This window comes from Pogona vitticeps, chromosome 2 (genome assembly GCF_051106095.1).
Source record: "Pogona vitticeps strain Pit_001003342236 chromosome 2, PviZW2.1, whole genome shotgun sequence".
Classification (NCBI taxonomy): domain Eukaryota; kingdom Metazoa; phylum Chordata; class Lepidosauria; order Squamata; family Agamidae; genus Pogona; species Pogona vitticeps.
The window spans coordinates 29,195,300-29,219,788 of record NC_135784.1 but is presented as its reverse complement, the minus strand read 5'-3'; the positions used below and the strand labels follow the sequence as shown (position 1 = coordinate 29,219,788).

Here is a 24,489-nt window from a genome sequence, read left to right as displayed (position 1 = left end):
AGAGGCGGTAATTCGACCACTCCTTAAAAAGCCTAACCTGGACCCAAGGCTGGTGGTTAACTACCGACCAGAGGCGAACCTCCCTTATTTGGGCAAGGTGTTGGAGCGGGTTGTGGGCGGGCAACTCCAGGCGCTGCTGGATGAAACGGATTTTCTGGATCCATTTCAATCAGGTTTCAGGCCGGGTTTTGGTACAGAGACTGCCTTGGTCGCCCTGTACGATGACCTTTGCCAGGAGAGAGACAGGGGGAGTGTGACCCTGTTGATACTCCTGACCCTGTTGATACTCCTGGACCTCTCAGCGGCTTTCGACACCATCGACCATGGTGTCCTTCTGGATAGGCTGGCTGGGTTAGGAGTTGGGGGCACTGTTTTACGGTGGTTCCGCTCCTTCCTACCTGACTGTGTCCAGAGGGTGGTGCTGGGGGACAGTTGCTTTGCCCCATGGCATTTATGTCATGGGGTTCCTCAGGGCTCGATACTGTCCCCCATGCTGTTTAACATCTACATGAAACCGCTGGGAGAGGTCATCAGGAGGTTTGGGCTGAGGAGTCAGCAATATGCTGACGATACTCAGCTCTACCTCTCGTTTTCCACCAATCCAGGTGAGGCGGTTTCTGTGCTGAACTCGTGTCTGGACCTGATAATGGACTGGATGAGGGTTAATAAACTGAAACTCAATCCAGACAAGACGGAAGTGCTGTTAGTGGGTGCTTCGCCGGACAGGTTGGAGGGCCATTTCCCTGCCCTGAATGGGGTTACACTCCCCCTAAGGGACAGGGTCCGCAGCCTGGGGTTGCTTCTGGACCCCAGTCTAACTTTGGAAGCCCAGGTGGACTCGGTGGCCAGAGGCGCCTTCCTTCAGCTGCGGAAATTATACCAGCTGCGGCCCTACCTGGACGAGCGGAGTCTCATGACAGTTACACATGCACTGGTAACATCTCGTATAGATTATTGCAATGCGCTCTACGTGGGGCTGCCTTTGAAGACGGTCCGGCGACTGCAACTGGTCCAGAATCGAGCTGCGCTGCTGGTGAGTGGTGGGGCCGCTAGAGATCACATCAAGCCGATTCTGTTCAATTTACATTGGTTACCAGTTGCTGCCCGAGCCCAATTCAAAGTGCTTGTTTTGACATATAAAGCCCTAAACGGCTTGGGCCCTGGATACTTGAAGGACCGCCTCCTTCCATATGAGCCTACCCGGCAGTTAAGATCTAGCCAGGGGGCCCTTTTGAAAGAGCCATGCCTCAGAGAGGTAAGAGGGATGGCTTGTAGACAAAGGGCCTTCTCGGCAGCTGCCCCTAGACTATGGAACGCCCTCCCAACTGAAATTCGTCTGGCGCCGACGTTGATGACATTTCGGCACCAGGTCAAAACCTTCCTGTTCCAGAAGGTTTTTAATTGAAATAACAACTGTGGGTCCTGATGATGGCAATTTTAATTGTATTTTAATTGTATTTTAATTGTATTTTAATCATTTTATTGTACTGAATTTTAATTATTGTAAGCCGCCCAGAGACCTCTGGGTAGAGTGGGCGGCATATAAATTTAAAAAAAAAATTGTCACCCACGTACACTAAAAATGTAGTCTTCTGCAGCTCTGTGTCTGTAATTCTCTGAGCAGTCAAGTAAAACTCAAAACGTGTTATGTAAGAGTCTCAGTCTTCGGCTGCTTGGTCAAATGGCTTAAACTAGCCATTCTTACCTTCATGTCGTTTCTCGGCTTCTCGGATGGGGCACTCACTTCAGTCATTCAGGCTATCTCCCTTGTCACATGCCATCCTTCATCACCAATGTTAAATAGTGGGTTCATGACTCCAAGTTCTAAATCGGCATGCCTTTATTTAGCAGTTCTCAGCAACAAGATAAGGTGAAAAGACACCAAGTAAAACACACATGCACGTTTATACAAGGCTCAATCAAGGAATCACCTCACTCACACTACCTATTTTTCCGTGTATAAGACTATACTTTTGTCTAAAATCTTTAGACTAAAAGTGGAGGGTCGTCTTATACATGGAAGTAAGCTGAGGAGAGAACAAAAACAAGTGGAGGGGAAAGCAGGGATCAAACGATCCTGCAGCACTTTGATCCCTTTCCCCCTACACTTGCTAAGCCCCACTTAGATTTCTTAATTTTGGGTTAGAAAAGTGGGGGTGTCTTATACACGGGGAAAATATGTTAATTACCTGCAGCTGGCTGACAAACCAAATAGCAGAGGCGACAACTGCTCCCAGTTGGACACTCACTACATAACAGCAACCATAAAAGATGCTGTGGATCAAGTTGCAGCAAAGCCGAATCTCAAGTTGTTGTGAACCTTCTGGAAGTAACTTCTGTTAGAGTAACTTTGCTCATCCCCCTCCTTATTTCTCAGCTGAAACCAGATCTTCTAAATAGGTGGCAGTGCCTGGGGAAGATCTAGTTTTATGATCTAGGACAGTCCATCACCTTCAGATAAAAATCCAGCTGCCTTGATCTTCTCAGTCCATGGGCAACTGGTCACTTTCTCCCCTTCCTCTTATCTGACTCTTCCCCAACCCCAGCCAACACAAATCCCAGCCTTTTGACAGCACGTCTTCCCCCCTCCTTCCCGGAGTGTCTCCTGTTGTAGGGACAGGCAGGGAAGTGTTCACAGGACTACTTCTGCAATTGGTGTGATGTTGCCTCCCCCGGATGCATGTGAAGAGCCCAGTGAGTGGACCGGGCTGGCTCTGGTTCTGGGAATGGACCACCGTCGCACCTGTGTTGCCACGCTACAGTATATATTCATATCCCCCAGGATACAAATACGAAGCTCCCATCTCTAATTATATCAGGCAAAAACAAAATAAAAATAAAAAAGTTGAAAAGACAAAAAAATTACTGCACCGTAACGTTTATTATATTTAAATGTAAGCTTTTGTGGAACTTTGCCCACTTCTTCAGGTAGAGTACAGAGATCATACATTAAAACAGTGGTTCTTAACCTTTGTTACTCAGGTGTTTTTGAACTGCAACTCCCAGAAACCTCAGCCAGCAGAGCTGATGGTGAAGGCTTCTGGGAGTTGCAGTACAAAAACATCTGAGTAACAAAGGTTAAGAACCAGTGAGTAAAACATTCATGTCAGGCTCTAAGGAACAGTGGTGTATGGTTGCATTTCATACCCACAATTATTGATGACTTCTGTTTCGTATTTAGTGTTCTTGAAGGTTGATTCTGTAAACATTCCGACAAGAGACACAAAGCAGGGGAAAAGCAAAAAGAAAAAGGAATTTGTGGTGAGTGAGTGGAGTGTAACCTTTTTCTGCACCATTGCATTATAGGCAATTGTTACAGCCACTCCCACTATTCTCCCTGGACACCCACTCATCCACTTTTCCTGCCATTATCCGCTTGCCATGTAGCAGCACTACATCACTGTATTAAAAAAAGAAAATAGACACGTGCCAGCTATTCTGCCCTCTTCATTATGTTCTACAGTCCCTATTAGTCTGCCAATTTGTTTGCCTCATATCCCCCTTCTAAGTCTTTCAAGGCCAATCCAGGATACTGAATTGTTAAAATGCCACCTCTGTTCTAAATTCTCCACTCTTCAGAGGTATTATCCTCTGCCACTTGGTGTCAAAATCACCCCCTACCTACCTAGCTCATTTTTCAACTCTTGCTGTGCCAGTTCTAAAGGAATCCAGTGCAGTATAGAAAACTCCACATCAACCAAGAGCGAACACTGTAAGACTGTTGCAGAGTTTAAATTTCTGGTAAAATTCCCTTTTTGCTGCTCAATAGAAGTACAGAGACTCACAGACAAAAACAGTTACACGTTCCCCAGAGTCCACCTGTTTCTCATTTATTGGCACTTAAAATATCAATAAACCACTCTTATTGTTGTTATCCGTAGTGTTCCTTCCAGCTCTGTAGTTCTAAGATGATGCTGAAGTATTGTTTGTGTTATTTAAATAATGAGGATGAATGGCAATGTTAGCACCAGAAGGGGGCTCTCACACTTCACAAAAAAGATTAGCTGGAACTTCTGTACAGTAGTTAGTTTAACTTGATTAGAAAGGGAAACAGAAACCATTGGAAGACACTTTACCAACAAGGAAGCGCTGGCTGTACTTTTAAAACAGAAAACATGTTCTCTGGAGGTAACATTTTATCCCAGGATAAATGGGAAACACGACTGCATTCTATGATTTTGGCTAAACATAGGCGGGGTATAAATACAATAAATAAATAAATAAATAAATAAAAATAAATAATGCAATGTTTTTACTTTTGCAGAACAAGCTACATCTTAAATTTAATCTTCCTCCAACACCTCAAAATACAGGAGAAGATCCACCCTTCTCTCTTTCCCTTGACTATAAAGGCTCTTGTCGTCTTGGAAAAATGTTGATCTGAAACAAAAAAGGAAAGAGGAGGATTAGAAAAAGAGGTAGGTTTGTTATTAGGGTCCAGCTTTTCAGAATGTTTTTCAGTATACCTTAAATGAGGTAGTGGGCAACTCCAGATGTTGTTGGTTTACATCTGGAGGGGCATAGTCACAAACCCTATACACTGAATTGCTTAATAACGTCAAAAAGACGCTATTAATCTGTTCTCATTCTGGGGAGGCAGAAAACTCTGAGCCCTTGGCATATGCTCTGGAGTTGACTCAGTCAGGAACAAGGAAGGGGAGGAAATGAGCAGGCTAATTGCTACGGACAGTCACCATTCACACATGCAGAGAGAGTGCTGACAATGGTGCTTGCCTAGTGTCAGAACAGCTTGGGAGATTCCTAAAAATATTTGTTAAGTATTTTGTTGTTTAGTGCATTGGGTTTCTGTGTTGATCTCCTTTTTGGGGTTATGAAGGCATAAGGACATTCAGTTTGCAAAGCGGTGTAATGGCAAGTAATAGTGTTGACTTTTAATTTAATGAGCACTGTTTATATTTGTTTTTTCCCCTCATCACCTCTCTGGGGGGTTTTGGGAGGCATTTTAAAGACATTCCCAGCCCCCCCCCCGAATTTTAGCTCATTTTCAAATAGGCTCCCCCCCCCCAGCCCTGGTAGCATACAATATAGCAAGTGCTGCAGTGAGTTACTGAAACTAATGTGGAACAGGATATTGGCGGATCTTTGTCATGAGTAACACAACAACAGAATGAAATTTAACAGGGATAAGAGAACATAATGCACCAAGGAAAAACAAACAAACACACAGTTACAAGATGGAAGATACCTGGCTGAGCAGTACTACAGGCAAGAAGGATCTTGGAATCATCGTAGATCACAACCTGAATACAGGCCAACAGAGTGATTTAGCTACAAAAAAAGGCAAGTGTATTGGGCTGCATTAACAGAAGTATAGTCTCCAAATCCTGATTTTACTGGACCGCGCGCCGTTCCAACCCCAATATGCTGAATATGGATGGCCTGAAGGAGGGCAGAATTTCAGCTTTAAAAAGAGAATGAGGAGGAGAGTGTGTCACATGAAATTCCCTAATCCTATCTCTTACTTAATTTGGTAAAAGAGAGCAGGCCGGGTAGTGTGGGGCTCGTCAGCCCTGGAAGGCAGCCCATCTAGGAGAAGGAAAACTCCAAATTTAAACCTCCACTGCCTTGTGGCTATATCCACTTATGGAAAGGGCTTCAGGAGATAACCTCGAGGCAAAATCCGGAGCCAGAGTCCCGGAGGCATTTTCTTTCATTCTGCCAACTCCTGCGACGTTGCTGGAACCAGTTGTATTGGCCCCTGCCTTTCCACTGGACCATTTCAGCGACGTGGAGAGGGGGGATTTGCTGCTTGGGTAACAGCCTATCCTCCATATTATTTTACCCAGGCTTCGTGCTCTGGAGAGGACACTCCAGCTTCGCATACAGCGTCGAAACAACACAGGAAGTAGCAGTTACCGGTTATAAGTCTCTGCTCAATTGGCGTAGAGCAGGACGCCAGGGGCTACTTCTGACGGTGGGAGAGGTCATTGCACCTCACTAGGTAGATACCGCCCGCCTTAAGCTGGGCAGCCCCCAGCCAGTAAGGTGCTACCTCGCCACGGTCTGTTAACCTCACGGGGTGCGTGGGGTTTAGGGTGAAACCCGACAAGCAGATCGACAACCGTGCACCATGCAACAATCATAAGAAAACTTCTGCCCTAAAGCTGGGCACCTGGAATGTACAGACAATGACCTCTGGCTTTCCTGACTACGGCTTTCCTAACGATCTGCAAGAAATAGATGATGTGCGCAAGACAGCTGTCATTGACATGGAACTGAGTAGACTGCAGATGGACATTGTTGCCCTGCAAGAGACAAGACTGCCAGACTCGGGATCTGTCAAGGAAAAAAACTTCTCATTCTTATGGCAGGGAAAACCATCGAATGAGACCAGGGAGTATGGTGTTGGCTTTGCAGTGAGAAACACCCTTCTGAGATGCATTGTTCCACCCACTGTGGGGAGTGAAAGAATCCTGTTTCTGCAGCTCCATTCATCAGCAGGACCAGTAACCCTCATTAGTGCATATGCACCAACACTGTCATCCACTACAGAAGTGAAAGACAAATTCTACGACGATCTGGCAGCTACTATCAAAAAAGTCCCTGAAAGAGAGTCACTGTTCATTCTTGGAGACTTTAATGCTAGAGTTGGTGCTGATCACAATTCTTGGCCCACTTGTCTAGGCCGTTTTGGCATTGGAAAGATGAACGAAAATGGCCAACGCTTACTGGAGTTTTGCTGTTATTATGGTCTCTGTGTCAGCAACACATTCTTTAATACGAAGCTGCAACACAGAGTTTCCTGGAGACATCCAAGATCCAAGCATTGGCATCAGCTCGATTTGATCCTCACTAGACGTTCTAGCCTTCCTAGTGTTACGATCACACGCAATTACCAGAGTGCTGATTGCGATACTGATCACTCCCTGGTGTGTAGTGGAGTAAAACTGCGAACAAAGAAATTGTATCACATGAAAAAGGAAGGAAGACCACGTATTGACATCAACAAGACTCGCGATCAAAGAAAAGTGAAGGAATTTGCCCAAGCACTCGAGGAAACCCTTCCAGGTCCAGCTAATGTAAATGCACCTGAATGATGGGAGCACTTCAAGAACACTGTCTACAACACCGCCTTGTCCACCTTTGGCAAGAAGACCAGAAAGATGGCTGACTGGTTCGAAGCCCATTCGGAGGAGTTAATGCCAGCCATTGAGGATAAGAGAAGAGCTCTAGCAGCATACAAAACCTGTCCTAGCGAGTACAACCTGCAAGCTCTTCGAGCCGCTCGTAGCCAAGTCCAACAGGCTGCCAGGAGATGCTCCAATGACTATTGGCTTCAGCTCTGCTCTCAGATACAGATAGCAGCAGACACAGGTAACATCAAGGGAATGTATGATGGTATCAAGCAGGCCTTAGGTCCATTACAGAAGAAATCTGCTCCCTTGAAGTCTGCTACAGGTGTGATCATCCAGGACCGAGCACAGCAGATGGAACGCTGGGTGCAGCACTACTCCGAGCTATATTCCAGAAAGAATGTAGTAACCGAAGAAGCATTAAATAACATTGAGTGCCTGCCTGTCTTGGAGGAGCTGGACAGCGAACCAACCCTAGCAGAAATAAATGCGGCCTTGGATTCCCTCACCTCCGGAAAGGCACCTGGAAGGGACAACATCCCTGTTGAAGTGCTGAAATGCGGTAAGGAGATCATCATCACCGAACTGTATGAAATTTTTTGTCTCTGCTGGAGGGAAGGTGGAGTACCACAGGACATGAAGGATGCAAACATTGTCACATTGTACAAGAACAAAGGTGACAGGGGTGACTGCAGTAACTACCGTGGTATCTCTCTTAGCGTTGTAGGGAAGCTGCTTGCCCGTGTTGTGCTGAAGAGGCTCCAGATGCTTGCAGACAGAGTCTATCCAGAATCACAGTGTGGATTTCGAGCGAATAGATCCACCACTGGCATGGTATTCTCCCTCCGACAGTTGCAGGAGAAATGCAGGGAACAACAACAGCCACTCTTAGTGGCCTTCATAGACCTTACAAAAGCATTTGACTTGGTTAGCAGGGATGGCCTTTTCAAAATACTTCCCCAGATTGGATGTCCACCTTGTCTCCTTAACGTCATCAGGTCCTTCCACGATGGAATGAAAGGCACTGTAGTTTTTGACGGCTCAACATCAGATCCCTTTGACATCCGAAGCGGAGTGAAACAGGGCTGCGTCCTCGTACCAACACTTTTTGGGATCTTTTTTGCTGTCATGCTGAAGCATGCCTTTGGAACTGCAACAGAAGGTGTCTATCTCTGGACTAGATCAGATGGAAAGCTCTTTAATCTCTCTAGATTGAGAGCGAAGACCAAAGTCCAACTGAAATGCATGCAGGACTTCCTCTTCGCCAATGATGCAGCCATTGTTGCCCACTCTGCTGAAGATCTCCAACAACTCATGAATCGTTTCAGCAAGGCCTGCCAAGACTTTGGACTAACAATCAGCCTGAAGAAAACACAAGTCATGGGCCAGGGTGTGGACTCACCTCCATTACCATCTCCACACAAGAACTGGAGGTTGTTCACGACTTTGTGTACCTTGGCTCAACCATCTCTGACACCCTCTCTCTAGATGTCAAGCTGGATAAACGCATTGGGAAAGCAGCTACCATGTTCTCTAGACTCACAAAGAGAGTATGGCTCAATAAGAAACTGACAACACATACCAAGATCCAGGTCTATAGAGCCTGTGTCCTGAGCACACTCCTGTACTGCAGTGAGTCCTGGACACTTTGTGCATGACAGGAGAGGAAGCTGAACACCTTCCATATGCGTTGCCTCCGACGGATTTTTGGTATCACCTGGCAGGACAGAGTTCCAAATAGAGTTGGAACGAGCTGGAATTTTCAGCATGCATACATTACTGAAACAGCAACGTCTACGTTGGCTTGGGCACGTTGTGAGAATGGCTGATGGTCGGATTCCAAAGGATCTCCTATATGGAGAATTAGTGCAGGGAAATCGCCCCAGAGGGAGACCACAGCTGCGATACAAGGATATCTGCAAGCGGGATCTAAAGGCCTTAGGAATAGACCTCAACAGATGGGAAACTCTGACATCTGATCGTTCAGCCTGGAGGCAGGCGGTACATCATGGCCTCTCCCAATTTGAAGAGACCCTTGTCCAGCAGGCCGAGCCAAAGAGGAAGTCACAAAGGAAGCAAAACCAGGGAGCTGGACAGGGGACAGATTGGATTTGTCTTCAGTGTGGAAGAGATTGTAACTCTCGAATTGGCCTCCTCAGCCACACTAGACGCTGTTCCAAGTCCTCCATACAGAGCACGCTACCATAGTCTTTCGAGACTGAAGGATGCCTACTATGTAGTCTCCAGATCCCACAAGAAAAGTAAAAAGTGGAGTCCAAGAGAAGGCATGGCCTTGCCAAAGCCCACGTATCAAGTTAATGGATGCTGAGAGGCTTTAAAATTTTTTTGTAAAATAGAGAAGCGGCAATAAATGCAATTAATAAAACAATCATTTTACATTGAGTTTCTGGGTATCTGGTAACACTTTTGTGTCCTCAGGGTTGTGCTCTTTCATCCTATTTCTGCCTCTCCCCCCCCCCGGGAATTTATATAAAAATACAGAGGATGCAAAAGCAAATCAAGTAGAACCAGCACAACTTATGAACAGAAAAGAAAATTGCCAGAACCACGACTAATATGACAACATAAAGGATAAAAAGCCAAGGGAATTTCTCCCCATCTAGCAGATCCCCTGCAATGTCATAGAAAACATTAGCCAAAGGATAGCAATGGGAATAAGTCTGAAAGTCTGACCTTTCCAGGGAAAGGTTCTAGACAACAGAGATTGGAGGGTTTTTTCAGTTTTTAAAACTATTTAGCTAGATGGAGCAACTGGAAGAAATAAATTACCATGATTAGGATGGATATCAATAGCGCTATTCCAAACTACAAAAATCTTTAAAGAATATGCCAGCAAATATGGGGAAAAAGATCCACAGACTGGCAATGTTTAATATACATTCCAATCCCCAAGAAAGGAGATTGCCAAGGAGTGTTGCTACTAAAGGACCACGACACTCATTTCTCATGCAAACAAAGTGATGCTCAAGATGTTGTACCCTATATGGAGTGAGAAATGCCTGATGTTCAAGCTAGATTCTGAAAAGTATTACGGCATTAGAAATCATTTGCTAAATATATGCTGGCTACGGCAGCACACCAAGGAATTTCAGTAGAAGATCAGTTTATGTTTTATAGATTCCAGCAACTCCTTTGACTCTATGGACCATGGAAAGTTAGAGATTGTGGGTAGTCCACAAAATTTCATCAACCCGATGCATAATATATACTGTAGACAAGTGACTAATGTTAGGTCAGACTACGCAGAAACAGAACGATTTCCAAGTGGCAAGAGTATATTTTATTTTCATTGTCTAATCAATTTACTGTATACAGAAAACAAACTATACAAAAAACTAGGGTACATTCAAACGAAGGAGGAGTAAAAATTGGTGGCAGGGACATCAACAATTCAACACAAGCAGATCACACTGTATTAATATAACAAATCACACTGTGTTAATATCACACAAAAAAGCAACAACTTGAAAAGACGTATGTGGAAGGGGAAAGAAGTAAGTGCAAAAGAAGGACAAAAGTTGGAACATTATCTCAAATATCCTATTATGGTCACCCTAAGTCTGAAATGACTTCATAGCACATAAAAGTGTTTTATTTGTCACAATAACCAATGGAAAATAAAGGGAACACAGGCATATAATTTGGTGGGGTGGTGGCTCATTGAAATAATTCACATTTCAAGTACATGCTGGAAAGGGATGACAAGAGAGTCTGAGAACAATGAATTACTCTAAACATCTATGGAGAATCCAGGAAATAAAAGAACGTAGACACCCAGAGGTTGCCATGCATTAGTTTCAGGCTGTGGAACTGGTCCTCTGATGGGAGTGGCACATGATGGGTTGCGGAGGCAGGACCAAGATGGTGGCCTCTGGGAAGGTCCTGGCCTCAGGTGGCTTGGTGCATTTCTTGCCCTCTGTGTCCATTCCCCACCATGGTTTAGCGGTCCTCTCGATGGATGAGTTTTAAAAGGTCACTTTTAAAGAAAGACCTTCTTTTTTGGGAGGCTCTAACAGTGGTTTGTGCTTGCTGATTGGTGAGCGTGTGATCGTTTTCCTGCTGAGCATTTCTTTCCTTGACCAGATGAGAACGTTGATCTGTGAATCTCACTCGGGCCGTGGATTCCTCTCCTCTCCTCATGGAGCCCTGCACTCTTGTTTGGGGTTTCTCTCGGGAGCCAGTGGGGCTCCACTGCGCACAGCTGAATGCTGACATCTCAAAGGTCAAGCTCTCTTTTTGGCTGCTTGATAATTTCTCCTCTTTCTTCGCAATTTCCCCTCGGCTGGTGCTGGCTTTATATTTCCTGCTCTTGGGTGTCTCTTTCCGGCTGCCAGGTCTCCTCTCAGCTGGCCTGTCCAGGCAGTGGGCTTCCTGTCGTCTCACCCCTCCAGTCCTTGACTTCATGCCCGAGGCCTTGCTCTGGCCTCCATCTCTGGAGAATTTGTCATCTGGCCTTGTGTTCCCATGTTTTCTGCTGTGGTTCCCTTCAGAGGTCTTCTGGGTGAGAGAGGCAACAGTGGAGGCACCTTCTCTGCTCTCCTCACACCTGGCTACTCTGCTTTGGCTTTGCAGCCAGAGGTGCATGCCATACTTCAAGGACAATTTCCTTTCCACAACTGAACCAATGAGGGCCACAGTGTTGTCAGGATCCTGGCTGGTCTTAGAGGAGACAGCTTCTCCCTGGGATCTATATGGACCAATTCTTCCCCCGTGCCCCACCCAAAGCTTCAGTTCATTCTGGTAGGTGGGTGGCTCCTCCTGCAGACAAAATGGAGGGTCCTCTGCGCTCTCATCCTGGAGGCTTCTTTCTCCTGTGGCCTCTGGACTCCAGGTCTTCTCCCAAGGCCTGAAGAGATTCTCCAGGGTAATTTCTAATCTGGGAAGAAGGGCATCTCTTGTGCTCTCTTCAGAGGACACAGGAGAATCCTCCTGGCTCTCATCTCCTTCCCATGGGAATGCTAAGTCTCGCTGATATGGAGCAGTGTGGCACCAACAGGGAGAGGAGATCACATGGGAGTCGTCTGCAGAAAAAGGCTCCCTTGGCACCACTGGATGTGGACTATAGGGTTGCCGGAAACATCTGGGAAATGTTACCAAACCAGGGGTCCCTGGAAACATTCCCTGGAGGCTGCTTTCCAGTTGCTGGGAAATCTTTGCATTATCCCGAAGGAGTTTTTCAAAGGAGGAGTTTGCTGTTGGCTGTCGGCCCCTCCCTGCAGAACTGTGCTCCAAGGACTCAGTCATTTGGCTGCCTCTGGGGCTGTGGGCATTCCAGCTGTACTCCCTGGGGAGTAAAGGACATTGTTGCATGTTCTCCTCATCTGAAGGCTCAGGAAGGGCCTCCAAACCCTCCTCCAGTGCCAGCATCTGCAAACAGGAGTGTGCAGCAGACCTGTGTACCGGATTCTCAGGCGGTGCTCTTCCTTGATGAAGATGGATCCTTGCTGTGCTCCTTTCCCAGCTGCCTCCTCCTCCTCCTGGGATCTCCATGGAGGGAGGATGATGAAGAGATGTGGAGAAAGGGGGCTTTTCGGAGGAAACCCAAGGGCCAATTCTTCCCCCATGGCCCACCCAAAGCTTCAGTTCATTCTGGTAGGTGGGCGGCTTCTCCTGTAGACCAGAGGGAAGGTCCTCTGCGCTCTCATCCTGGAAGTTTCTTTCTCCTGTGGCCTCTGGGATCCAGGTGTTCTCACCCTCTGAAGCCCACAAGCTCTGTTGCCCAGGTGTGTTCTCTTCCTTTGTGGGGTGTGGCGCATGTGGTCTTGAGGAGCGCTCATCCTGCATGGTCTGTTTACTCTGTGGCCTAGGAATGTTCCCTTCCTCCCAAGCCTGTGGGCTATCAGCAACATTCCCTCCCTCTGTAGCCAGAAAGGACTGTCCCTCAGCAGTCTGTTCCTCTTTCTCAATTCTCTTGCTGACAAGATTGTTTTCAGTGGCCATTTGTAGGCTCTCACTAGGTGGATTTGTATCCTCCACAGACAGTGACATCTTGCTAGCATTGATCTCAAAGGCCACCTCCTCTGTGGCCTGTGGCATTTCACAAGCCACATTTTCTGTGGACTGTAGTCCAGCCGTACTTGCTACTCCCTCCTCCTCCTCTTCTTTTGTTGTTGTTGTTGGAGTCTTGCCAGTTATGGCTGTTCCTTCCATCTCTGAATGCCCTGTGCTAGAGCTCACTTTCTTAAGGGTTTCTGGCCTTTCACGAGAGATGCTTCCAGCTCTACTGGTTCGTGGGCTCTGTAACCCAGAAACGCTCACTTCCTTTGGGGACTCCTTCATGCACTCTGTGGCTTGCTGGTTTTCCCCAGAGAGATAAAAAACCTCTTCTACAAGGAGATTTTCACGGCTTTCCTTCACTGCCTCCAGGGCCTCACCAACAGCAGGGGAGAACTTGCGTAGAGAGTCACAAATTCTCTTGGGAAGGCCCCACTTTCGATGCATAATCATCTTCTTTAAGCTGTCTTCCAGGGTCTCCCTAAAATGGGTGGGGAGAAAAGAGGGCTGATTGGTCTGGATTCTCACTTCCTGCCCTCTCCCTTGTGAAGGACAGGTAGGCACTAATAGGGATGGTGCCAAAGCTTGCACAGATCTCTGCACAGCACCGGGCAGTCCCCACTCATGCTGAAGTCTCTTCTTCTTTAACAGATGTTCCAAGATCTGCCTTTGCTCACTCTGGAGATAAGGAGTCTCTTGCTTAAGAGTTTCTGGCCTCTCACAAGAGATGCTTCCAGCCCTACTGCTTTGTGGGCTCTGAAACCCAGAAACACTCACTTCCTTTGGGGACTCCTTCACTCCCTCGGTGGCTTGCTGGTTTTCCCTAGAGAGGTAAAAAACCTCTTCTACTAGGAGATTTTCATGGCTTTCTTTCTCTGCCTCCAGGGCCTCACCAACAGCAGGGGAGAACTTGCGTAGAGAGTCACAAATTCTCTTGGGAAGGCCCCACTGTCGATGCGTAATCATTTTCTTTACGCTGTCTTCCAGGGCCTCTCTAAAAACAGTGGAGAGGAAAGAGGGCTGATTGGTCTGGATTCTCACTTCCTGCCCTCTCCCTTGTGAAGGACAGGTAGGCACTAATAGAGATGGTGCCAAAGCTTGAACAGATCTCTGCACAGCACCGGGCAGTCCCCACTCATGCTGAAGTCTCTTCTTCTTTAAATGATGTTCTAAGACCTCCCTTTGCTCACTCTGGAGATAAGGAGTCTCCACCTCCTGGACAGAGAGACTCCACCTTCTGGCTGGGATCAGGGTGTTGGTTTCAGAGGCGATCTCAAACAGCGGCTCTAAGGACTTGCTGGTCTGACCCCATGCAGAAGTCCATTGTTTATATGGTACATTCGGTTCCAGGTCATTTGGAGTACTGAATGGCAGAAAAGCTGAGGCCTCTGCTCTCTCTGGGAGCCATTTCTGCCCGAGGTCCTTCCCCAAGCCCCTGGCCTTTTCCTGAGACTGCCTGACGGGCTTGGGCTTCATCTCCTGGTGCACTTCAAAGTGTTTCCTGTCAAAGTGCTTCTGCATAGCCCTCTTCTGCTCTGACGAGAAGGCATCCTCGACCATTCTCCATCTCTGGCCTGTTTCCTCCTTTCCTCTTTCAAGACTCTCATCTCTCAGTTCTTCAGTGAAGGAAAGTGGAGACTTCTTCAGGAAACTCATTGGAAAGAAGGCCTTCAAAGAGGCAAGGACCTGCCTGGGTAAGCCCCACTGCCGTTGGAGTTTCCTCTTCTGAATATGAAATTCCAAGCGGCTGGAGATCTCCTCAGGAAGGAACAAGGGATCCTGTTGAAGGATATGGACATGGATTCCGTTCTTCTTGGGAAGGGACAGCTGGGGAGTCTCTTGCATGAACACCTTCAGGGATTTCTGGATAAGGACTGGGAAGCCCCAGGTGTGATGAATCTTCTTCTTTGTGACATGGGCTTCTAAAAGTTCTCTTTGGTGCTCTTGGAGGAAGGGGGTTTGTGCCTCTACAAATTCCGTTTTGGTCCGTCTCAGTCCTACATGCTCAGATAATGGTTTGCCTTCTATCATCCTACTTAGAGCCTCCGTGTAACATGTTCCCAAACCCCAAAGGGATGCCAGGCGGGCACGCCGAACGGCCATGTCAATCTGTCCAGCCTCCCCTGAATGAAGGAAAGGGAAGGAGGCCGAGCGGCTCTGTTGCTGCATAAAGCCAGGTCGGATCACCTTGGGAAGACGCTGTTTTGAAAAGAGAGGCATTTGTGTCCAAGAATGCCTGACAACACCTGGAATGGCTTCCAGCTGCACCTCTGTGGACTTCTTGGCCAAGTGGAGCTGTAGCTTGGATGCAATCTTGGGTCCCAGAAAGGAGAGAAGGTCACTCCTTCGTTCTGGGTACCCAGGCAGAGGTTCAGAAGCTGCCCAATGGCCATACCTAGTCCGGGTCACGTCAGAGGACCGTGTCCGAAACGGAGGACAAAGGAACAATCTGGTGGATTTCAGAACTCTCTCAGGCAACCTCCACTTTCGCTGCACCTGCATCCTCTGAAGGTGGAATTCCAAGCGGCTGGAGATCTCCCGAGGAAGGAACAAGGGATCCTGTTGAAGGATATGGACATGGATCCCGTTCTTCTTGGGAAGGGACAGCTGGGGAGTCTCTTGCATGAACACCTTCAGGGATTTCTGGATAAGGACTGGGAAGCCCCAGGTGTGATGAATCTTCTTCTTTGTGACATGGGCTTCCAAAAGTTCTCTTTGGTGCTCCTGGAGGAAGGGGGTTTGTGCCTCTACAAATTCCGTTTTGGTCCGTCTCAGTCCTACATGCTTGGAGAATGGTTTGCCTTCTATCATCCTACTTAGAGCCTCCGTGTAACATGTTCCCAAACCCCAAAGGGATGCCAGGCGGGCACGCCGAACGGCCATGTCAATCTGTCCAGCCTCCCCTGAATGAAGGAAAGGGAAGGAGGCCGAGCGGCTCTGTTGCTGCGTAAAGCCAGGCCGAAGCACCTTCGGGAGACGCTGTTTTGAAAAAAGAGGCATTTGTGTCCAAGAATGTCTGACAACACCTGGAACGGCTTCCAGCTGCACCTCTGTGGACTTCTTGGCCAAGTGGAGCTGTAGCTTGGATGCAATCTTGGGTCCCAGAAAGGAGAGAAGGTCACTCCTTCGTTCTGGGTACCCAGGCAGAGGTTCAGAAGCTGCCCAATGGCCATACCTAGTCCGGGTCACGTCAGAGGACCGTGTCCGAAACGGAGGGCAAAGGAACAATCTGGTGGATTTCAGAACTCTCTCAGGCAACCTCCACTTTCGCTGCACCTGCATCCTCTGAAGGTGGAATTCCAAGCGGCTGGAGATCTCCCGAGGAAGGAACAAGGGATCCTGTCGAAGGATATGGACATGGATCCCGTTCTTCTTGGGGAGGGACAGCTGGGGAGTCTCTTGCAAGAAAACCGTCAGGGATTTCTGGATAAGGACTGGGAAGCCCCAGGTGTGATGAATTTTCTTCTTTGTGACATGGGCTTCTAAAAGTTCTCTTTGGTGCTCTTGGAGGAAGGGGGTTTGTGCCTCTACGAATTCCGTTTTGGTCCGTCTCAGTCCTACATGCTCAGATAATGGTTTGCCTTCTATCATCCCACTTAGAGCCTCCGTGTAACGTGTTCCCAAACCCCAAAGGGATGCCAGGTAGGCACGCCGAATGGCCATGTCAATCTGACCAGCCTCCCCTGAATGAAGGAAAGGGAAGGAGGCCGAGCGGCTCCGCTGCCGCATAAAGCCAGGTCGGATCACCTTGGGAAGACGCTGTTTTGAAAAGAGAGGCATTTGTGTCCATGAATGTCTGACAACACCTGGAACGGCTTCCAGCTGCACCTCTGTGGACTTCTTCGCCAAGTGGAGCTGTAGCTTGGACACAATCTTGGGTCCCGGAAAGGAGAGAAGGTCACTCCTTCGTTCTGGATACCCAGGTAGAGGTTCAGAATCTGCCCAATGGCCATACCTAGTCCGGGTCATGTCAGAGGACCGTGTCCGAAACAGAGGGCAAAGGAACAATCTGGTGGATTTCAGAACTCTCTCAGGCAACCTCCACTTTCGCTGCACCTGCATCCTCTGAAGGTGGAACTCCAAGTGGGAACAAATGCTTGGAGGAAGAAAGGAGGGCTCCTGCCGTAGAACATGGACATGGATTTCAGTTTTTCGGAGGCTGGGCTGAGGGGGAGCACTCTGTATGAAGCCCTTCAAGGATTTCAGGAAAAGACTTGGGAAGCCCCAAACATGCTCAAGCCTCTTCTTTCTGACGTGCCGTTCTAAGCCTTCCCTGGCCTGGTCTTGGAGGAACGGAATCGGCTGCTCCAAGAACTTGACATGAATGCCTTTGAAGCTCGGAGGCTTGGGAGTTGGTTTACCCACGAGTGCACTTGCAGCCCCCGTGTAGCTTCTGCCCAGCCCCCAGAGGGATGAGAAGTGATTGCGCAGGACAGCCAGTTCAATCTGACGAAGATCCTCCCTCCGGACAAATGGCAGAAAGTTGCGGCGGGGACATGGGGGGCTATGGGGGCTGATTGGCTTGGGGAGGGGTTGCCTCAAAGATACGCTGAGCCAAGATTGCCTTGCAAAAGCTGGGAAGGCTGCCGTCTGCACTTCTACACATTTCTTAAGCAACCGGACCTGCATCTTCTGCTGAGCCTTAGACCTCCAGGTGAGCGTGAGACAAGTCTTGGATGGAGGGTAAGCTGTGGTCCTTCTGCCGTCCGGCTCTTCTGAAGGCTCCTCGCAGCTTCTTTCTGGTGATGGATGAGAAACTCTGGTCCTTTTCTCCCCTGGGATTCCCGCCTCGAGCTGCCAGCCCAAAGGTCTCAAGGACTGGAGGATCCTCTTGGGCAGATGCCATCGCTGCCGATGTTTCATGCTCTGTATATGTTGCTCCAGAAACACACAGACACCAACTGGGAGGAAAGAGATTTCCTCTGGCTTGGGCTGGATGTGTATCCTTGCCTTCTGGAGGCAGGGCATTGAAGGAGCCCCATGCATGAAGCTCTCAAGGGATCTCTTGACCAGACCTGGCAGGCTCCATTCATGCTGGATCCTCTTCTTCTTGATATGTAGCTCTAAGCCCTCTCTGTCCTTGTTGGAGAGGAACAGGATCTGTGCTCCTGAGAAGTCAACGCCTGCCCCTCTCTCCTGCAGGTCTGGCTTGGTTGAATCTCCGTCCTTCCTTTGTATGGAAGGGGGCAAAATGTGTGGAACGCCCTGCAAGCCAGAGACAGAGGCAGGGGACATGGCTCTCAGAGATCCCACCACCCTCCTGGGCAGCCCCCACTGGCATTTCCGTTTCATTCTTCGAATATGGAACTCCAGGTCGCTGCGGGTGTCCTGGGAGATGAATGATAACTCCTGACACACAATGTGTACATCAACTTCAGGGGTCTTCCGATGGGACAGAGGAGGCGGTACTTCTCTTACAAAACCCCTGAGTGACTTCTGGATCAGGACCGGGAAGCCCCACTGATGCTCCAGTCTCTTCCTCCTAATATGAATCTCTAAGTCTCCTCTTTCTTGCTCCTGCAGGAATGGCAGCTTCGCCTCTGAAAATGGGAAGGCATTTTTGTGAATGATGTTGCATTCAAAAGCAAGCTCTTGGCATCGCGGCTGCTGGGCCTTCAGCCCAAGGGGGATAACTTTGGGAAGGCCATGCTGTTTCCTCATCCGGTTACCAGTTGTTGCCTGAGAGAGATGAAACAGAGGGTCAACTAGTTCCAGCTGGACCTCAAGGGCTTTTTTGGCTACATGCCTTCGCAGTGATGAATGTTTGCCTTGTTCTACGTGCCTCTTCCCAAAGAGATTTGGTGACTCCCTAGAAGGCGGCGTCTTCGTAAGCGTCTCCTCCTCGAGAGACACTGAGGTCTTCTGGCTGCCTCTGGACTTTCTGGTCCTCCTCTTCACAACGATGTGCCACTTTAAGGTCCCTTGTGTGGCATCTCTCACAAAAGGAATGTCCACGGTCACAAATGTAGACCTCTGTGATGGGAGATTGCCAGACTGGAGATGGGTCACTGCTGAGGCTTCTCGGGACAAATGAAGGAGGTGCTTCTCTGGTTTCTGCGGAAGGGATTTCCCCCCGTCAGCTTCATCTTGGCTCTCCAAGGAACTCTCGCTGGAAACCTCCTCCTGGTCTTGCTGGCCACTGGAACGTTCCAGGTCAGAGAGGGCAGGGAGTGGCGGCTGCGGCAAAGGAGGACTCCTGGGTGCTTTTCGTAATATGCGTGCCACTTTTGCCGCCTCCACGGCTGTGCGTTCACACAGAGCACAGTCTGCATTGTCACACAGCAGTCTGCGGATGGAGGTACTGCTGGTTCCACCTGGTGGCTGGCCAAGCTGGAGATCTCTCTGCTGGATGGTGGTGCCTGGGAGAGAAAGGGATACAGTGGCTCAGGACGGATGGAAGGAAGCACTTCGTCACACAGCACATATCTAAACTAAGGCAGTCATTATAATCCAAGAATTACAGAACTGTAGAATGAAGAAGAACCCAAAGATCATCTAGCGCAGCCTCCTGCCAATGCAGGAAATCCACAGTGAAACGTCCCTCACAGGTGTCCATCTACTCTAACCTCTCTTTCAAAACCTCTGGGGATGGAGAGTCCACCAGCCTCTGAGACAGTCTGTTCCACTGCTATGCTTTTTCCACTGCTCATGCTGTTGAGAAGTTCTTTCTTAAGTGAACTCTCAGCACTCATACTTTGAATCAACCACTTTGGGTCTTACCTCTTGGAGCTACAGAAAAGATTGCTCCATCATCCACAGAGTAGCCCCTTAAGATGCCAGATGCAGGGGACAGGTATCAGGAGATGAGTATCTAGTTGTGTGCTCCCAGAGGCATCTGATGGGCCACTGTGAAATATAGGAAGCTGGACTAGATGGGCCCTTGGCCTGATCCAGCAGGGCTTATGTTCTTATTTGAAGGTGGCTGTCATACCACCTTGGACTCTTCTTTTCTTGATCCAAACAAACCTAGCATAGCCATTTTTCAGAAGTCCTTTGCCATCTTGATCATCTAACATTTTTTCTTTTAGGTACTTATTGAGTCTTCTTACACTTTGGATTCTCTCTTTCTGTCTGTCTGTCTGTCTGTCTGTCTCTCTCTCTCTCTCTTTGTGTGTGTGTGTGTGTGTGTGTGTGTGTGTGTGTGTGTGAGAGAGAGAGAGAGAGAGAGAGAGAGAGAGAGAGAGAGAGAGAGAGGTCAAAATTGAGGGGTTTTCCTCTACCCTATCCCACCACTGCCCTTTTCTAATTGCTTTTATTATTATTTTTAAAGGCTGCAGTTGGTCTTTATTTCCATAACAGTTGTTTTCCTGCTGTGGCTTGCCTGTGTCATCTCCAAAGTCGGTGGGTGTCAAACATGCAGGACTCTTACTTCGGCTAGGCAGTGAATGGGGCAAGCCTGGCTACTGAATGGGGACACTAAGGAGACATCTCCCATTCCCCCAACACATATATTCTCTGAGCATTCCTTCGGGGGGGGGGGAGGGACAGAAGGTAGCAAGGCAGGTGGTAGGAGCTTTAGCTGAAAACTGAAGGTCCACCACATGCCCAAATTCGATAGTGCTTCTTAGATCATGGCCCTTGCATTTTTATAGGGCTATAGAAACCTGAGAAGAAATGAGTTCAAGCCACCTCCAAATCTGCTTAGGGTGGTTTGGTCCTAATTTTTATATAAATTGGGTTGAACGGTATTTGCACACTCCTAGTGCTCAGTAATAACAATACCGTTGGGTTGTTTTTTTAAATGAAGTATTGATGGTATGTTCAGATGGGATGCCATGGTTCATGTCCTAAGAGCTTACCTTCTTCATCATGAACATCTTCTTCCCAACTGTCCTGGGATCGGCATTGATTTTCCTCATGGTCTTCCTGCTCAGAAGAGAAAAGAATTACTTACTTACTTACTTACTTACTTACTTACTTACTTACTTACTTACTTACTTACTTACTTACTTACTTACTTACTTACTTACTTACTTACTTACTTACTTACTTACTTGTTTGTTTGTTTGTTTGTTTGTTTGTTTGTTTGTTTGTTTGTTTGTTTGTTTGTTTGTTTGTTTGTTTGTTTGCTGCCTTTCCAAAGAAACAAAACAAAACAGGTGGCCAAGTGACCAAAAGTAAGAAGAGAGAGAGTGGAATGGCACAGGATGAGCTACATGTTGTAGAGCCCATCAAGTCTAAACATACAATGTTACCCAGGCCTTCCTTCCCCAGTCAGTGTTGTTGTTGGTGTCTTTCTGCATTGACTGCTGAATGTTGCTCATACAGTAGTGCCTTACTTAGCGATGTTAATCCGTGCAGCAAAAATCACTGCTAACCGAAAACATCGCTAAGTGATATTAAAAAGCCCACAGAAACGCATTAAAACGCCATCAATGTGTTCCTATGGGCTTGAAAACTAACCTTATGCAAAAATCCTCCATTGCGGCAGCCATTTTCGGTGCCTCTAAAGCGAGGCAACACAGCGGGCGGCCATTTTGGAACCGCCGATCAGCTGTTAAAAAATCATTGCTTTGCAATGATTGGTAAGTGAAACAGGGTACTGATCACCGCAAAGCGATTTTCCCCCATAGGGAACATCGCAAAGCGATCACAAAAGTGATTGCAAAAACATTGTCGCTATGGGGCTTCATCGCTAAACGGAGTGCCCATTAAGCGAGGCACCACTGTATTATTGTTTGCTTTTTTTGTCTTTATTAACACTATTGCTGGGGCTGAGGCTATTATTTTCAGCTGGCAAAGTTTAATAGGTAGGAGAACAAAGGGCTGGGAGATCAAATTTCCATTGTGCATCTCAGGAAAGGGATCAGCCAAGATCACCTGGGAAAGAACTGTGTGATCTTGGGCAAGCTACGGAGGGACAATGAAGGATTCAGTGGCAAACCACATTTGAGTATTTACAACACTTTTTTATTTTTAAAAACTACTAAAGATAGGGTAGGGAATACAAAGGGTGAAAGGAAGTGGAAGGGATGGAAAAGGGGGTTTGAGGATAGGAGAACACAAAGTATACAGTCATCCAATCTATTCATATTAAGTATACAAGCATGCAGTCTATTCATTTTTCAATAAAAGATCAACTTTCTACTTTTTTTTTACTGTTTGATTACCCTCTAGCTTTCAACTTGCAATTATGTTATGATTTGAATCTAAGTTATTGCAACACTATCAGGAAACCGAGACCAATTGTAAAATACATCCCCTCTTTCAATTTTCCCCTCTTTCAACATTCTGCAGGCCCATTTCAATCACTTCCCGTATTTTCTCAATATGCTTCTTTTGTTTCTGTGATTCTATTTTCTTCCATTTTTTGGAAGGTAAGGACATTTGAGTATTTACAACACTTGAAAGTACTTAATTATATTAAACTACTATTAATGGCCCCTTCACGGATTGCTGCCATGTCATGGCAAAGGGGCTTGAGTATCTCAGAGAAGCTATGGGCTATGCTGTGCAGGGACACGCAAGACGGACAGATCATTGTGGAGAGTTCAGACTAAACGCGATCCACCTGGAGCAGGAAGTGGCAAGCCACTCCAGTATCTTGGCCAAGAAAACTCCATGGACAGAAACAAAAGGTGAAAATATATGATGCTGAAAGATGAGCCCCTCAGGTTAGAAGGTGTCCAACATGCTACTGAGAAAGAACGGGGGACAAGTAGCTCCAGAGATAATGAAGCGGTTGGGCCAAAGTCGCAAGGATGCTCAGCTGCAGACGTGCGTGGAAGTGAAAGGAAAGTCCAATGCTGCAAAGAAAAATACTTCATAGGAACCTGGAATGTAAGATCTATGAACCTTGGTAAGCTGGATGTGGTCAAACAGGAGATTATAAAAATAAACATTGACATCCTGGGTGTGAGTGAATTAAAATGGACGGGAATGGGCAAATTCAATTCACATCACTATATCTACTATTGTGGGCAAGAATCCCGTAAAAGGAATGGAGTAGCTCTCATAGTCAACCAAAGAGTGGGAAAAGCTGTACTGGGATACAATCTCAAAAATGATAGAATGATTTCAATACAAACCAAGGCAGACCTTTCAACATCATAGTAATCCATGTTAATGCACCAACCACCGAAACTGAAGAGGGTGAAATTGACCAATTCTATGAAGACGTACAACACCTTCTAGAACTGACGCCAAAGAAAGATGTTCTTCTCATTATAGGGGACTGGAATGTACAGCTCAAATGCCAGATAGGTAGAACGAGAGGATACTGGGGCCCTCACATCCTTCTTGTGGGCTTCCGAGACATATCCAGTTGGCCACTCTGAGAGCAAGTCACCACATGAGATGTGTGGAATAACAGGCAGCCATTGGACTGTTTTTTCAATAATAATTTACCTTCCTAAATTGTAGAAGCTGTTTTTAGCTTCTACATGTTGTCTTTTTAATGAGGTAAGGCATCTTGAGAGTTCTTTTTAAGGAGTGAGGTGGGATAAAAATGTTTTAAATAAATAGATAAGAAATGAAATTATATTGGCGCTTTATTCCCACTAGCAGCTACTGATCTTTGGGCTAGAAACTATCATCATACCTCAGCGGCCATTCTGTCTGCTAGGAATCATAGTTGTGGAAAGGATCCTGTGATGCTGAGACAGGCTTTCCTCTTGACTTACTGATACTCACCTCCAATGGGTCCGTCTGAGACAAGACTGGTTGTCTCAGGGAGCGATGATTGGCATTTCCTCTTGGTGAGGAGTGCAAGATGCATTTCCAGACTCTGCCAATGATCCCGTTCCACGCCGAGAGTCCAGGAAGTCTCACTGTGGTGAACAAGATAAACAGGGCCAACATAAGGGTGCCATAACAGACCACCCAGCCGATCTGAGAAAGAAAGGACAAGCTGCAGGGTGCTGCCTCCATCCTTTCAACGAAAGAGAATGCTCTCCAAGGTGGGCACAACGCCATTCTCTATGTATGAGCTAATAGAAGCATTCTGAGGTGCATCACAAAGGAAGGAACAGTTCTTCATGCGCTTCTAGAACCAACAATCAAAAAGGACCCATCTGTGTTCTCTCCAGCCTGTTTGAGCTTCATGGCATCCCGTTATTCCATTCCATTATTTATATCTTGTCTTTCTTGCAAATAAGTTTCAAAAAGGTTTCCAGTATTAAAACAGATATCGAAATCTAAGAATGCACTGAATCATCACAGTATTAAAAACTAATTTAACCGGTACCATAATAGCTTAAACAATTGTAAATACATATTAAAACAATATTGAACCTATTAACAAAGATCATGACTGTGGAAAAGCCAGTTATCTACTTAGATTTATGTTGACAGCTGTTTTGGGAAGTGTTCAGGATCCTACAACTTTGCTCTATTGCAAACATGGAGAGGGCCTTCTCTGTTGCTGTTTCCACATTTTGGA

At 47.1% G+C, this 24,489-nt stretch overlaps 1 protein-coding gene and 1 long non-coding RNA gene across 3 annotated transcripts in view; one reads left to right on the top strand and one right to left on the bottom strand.

Moving 5' to 3' along the window:
* Window positions 1-24,489, top strand: part of LOC110090172 (uncharacterized) — a 51,706-nt gene that overhangs the window by 6,071 nt on the left and 21,146 nt on the right. The window contains exons 1-2 of one of the 2 annotated variants that reach the window (XM_072989106.2): window positions 4,026-4,128; window positions 4,265-4,418. The gene's annotated coding sequence lies outside the window, so the exon portion shown is untranslated. Of the gene's footprint in view, window positions 1-4,025; window positions 4,129-4,264; window positions 4,419-24,489 lie in introns of those variants that run through there. The other variant, XM_078388691.1, reaches the window with a different exon arrangement.
* The window catches only part of LOC144587579 (uncharacterized), a 127,030-nt gene that overhangs the window by 96,297 nt on the left and 6,244 nt on the right, over window positions 1-24,489 (bottom strand). The window lies entirely within an intron of this gene.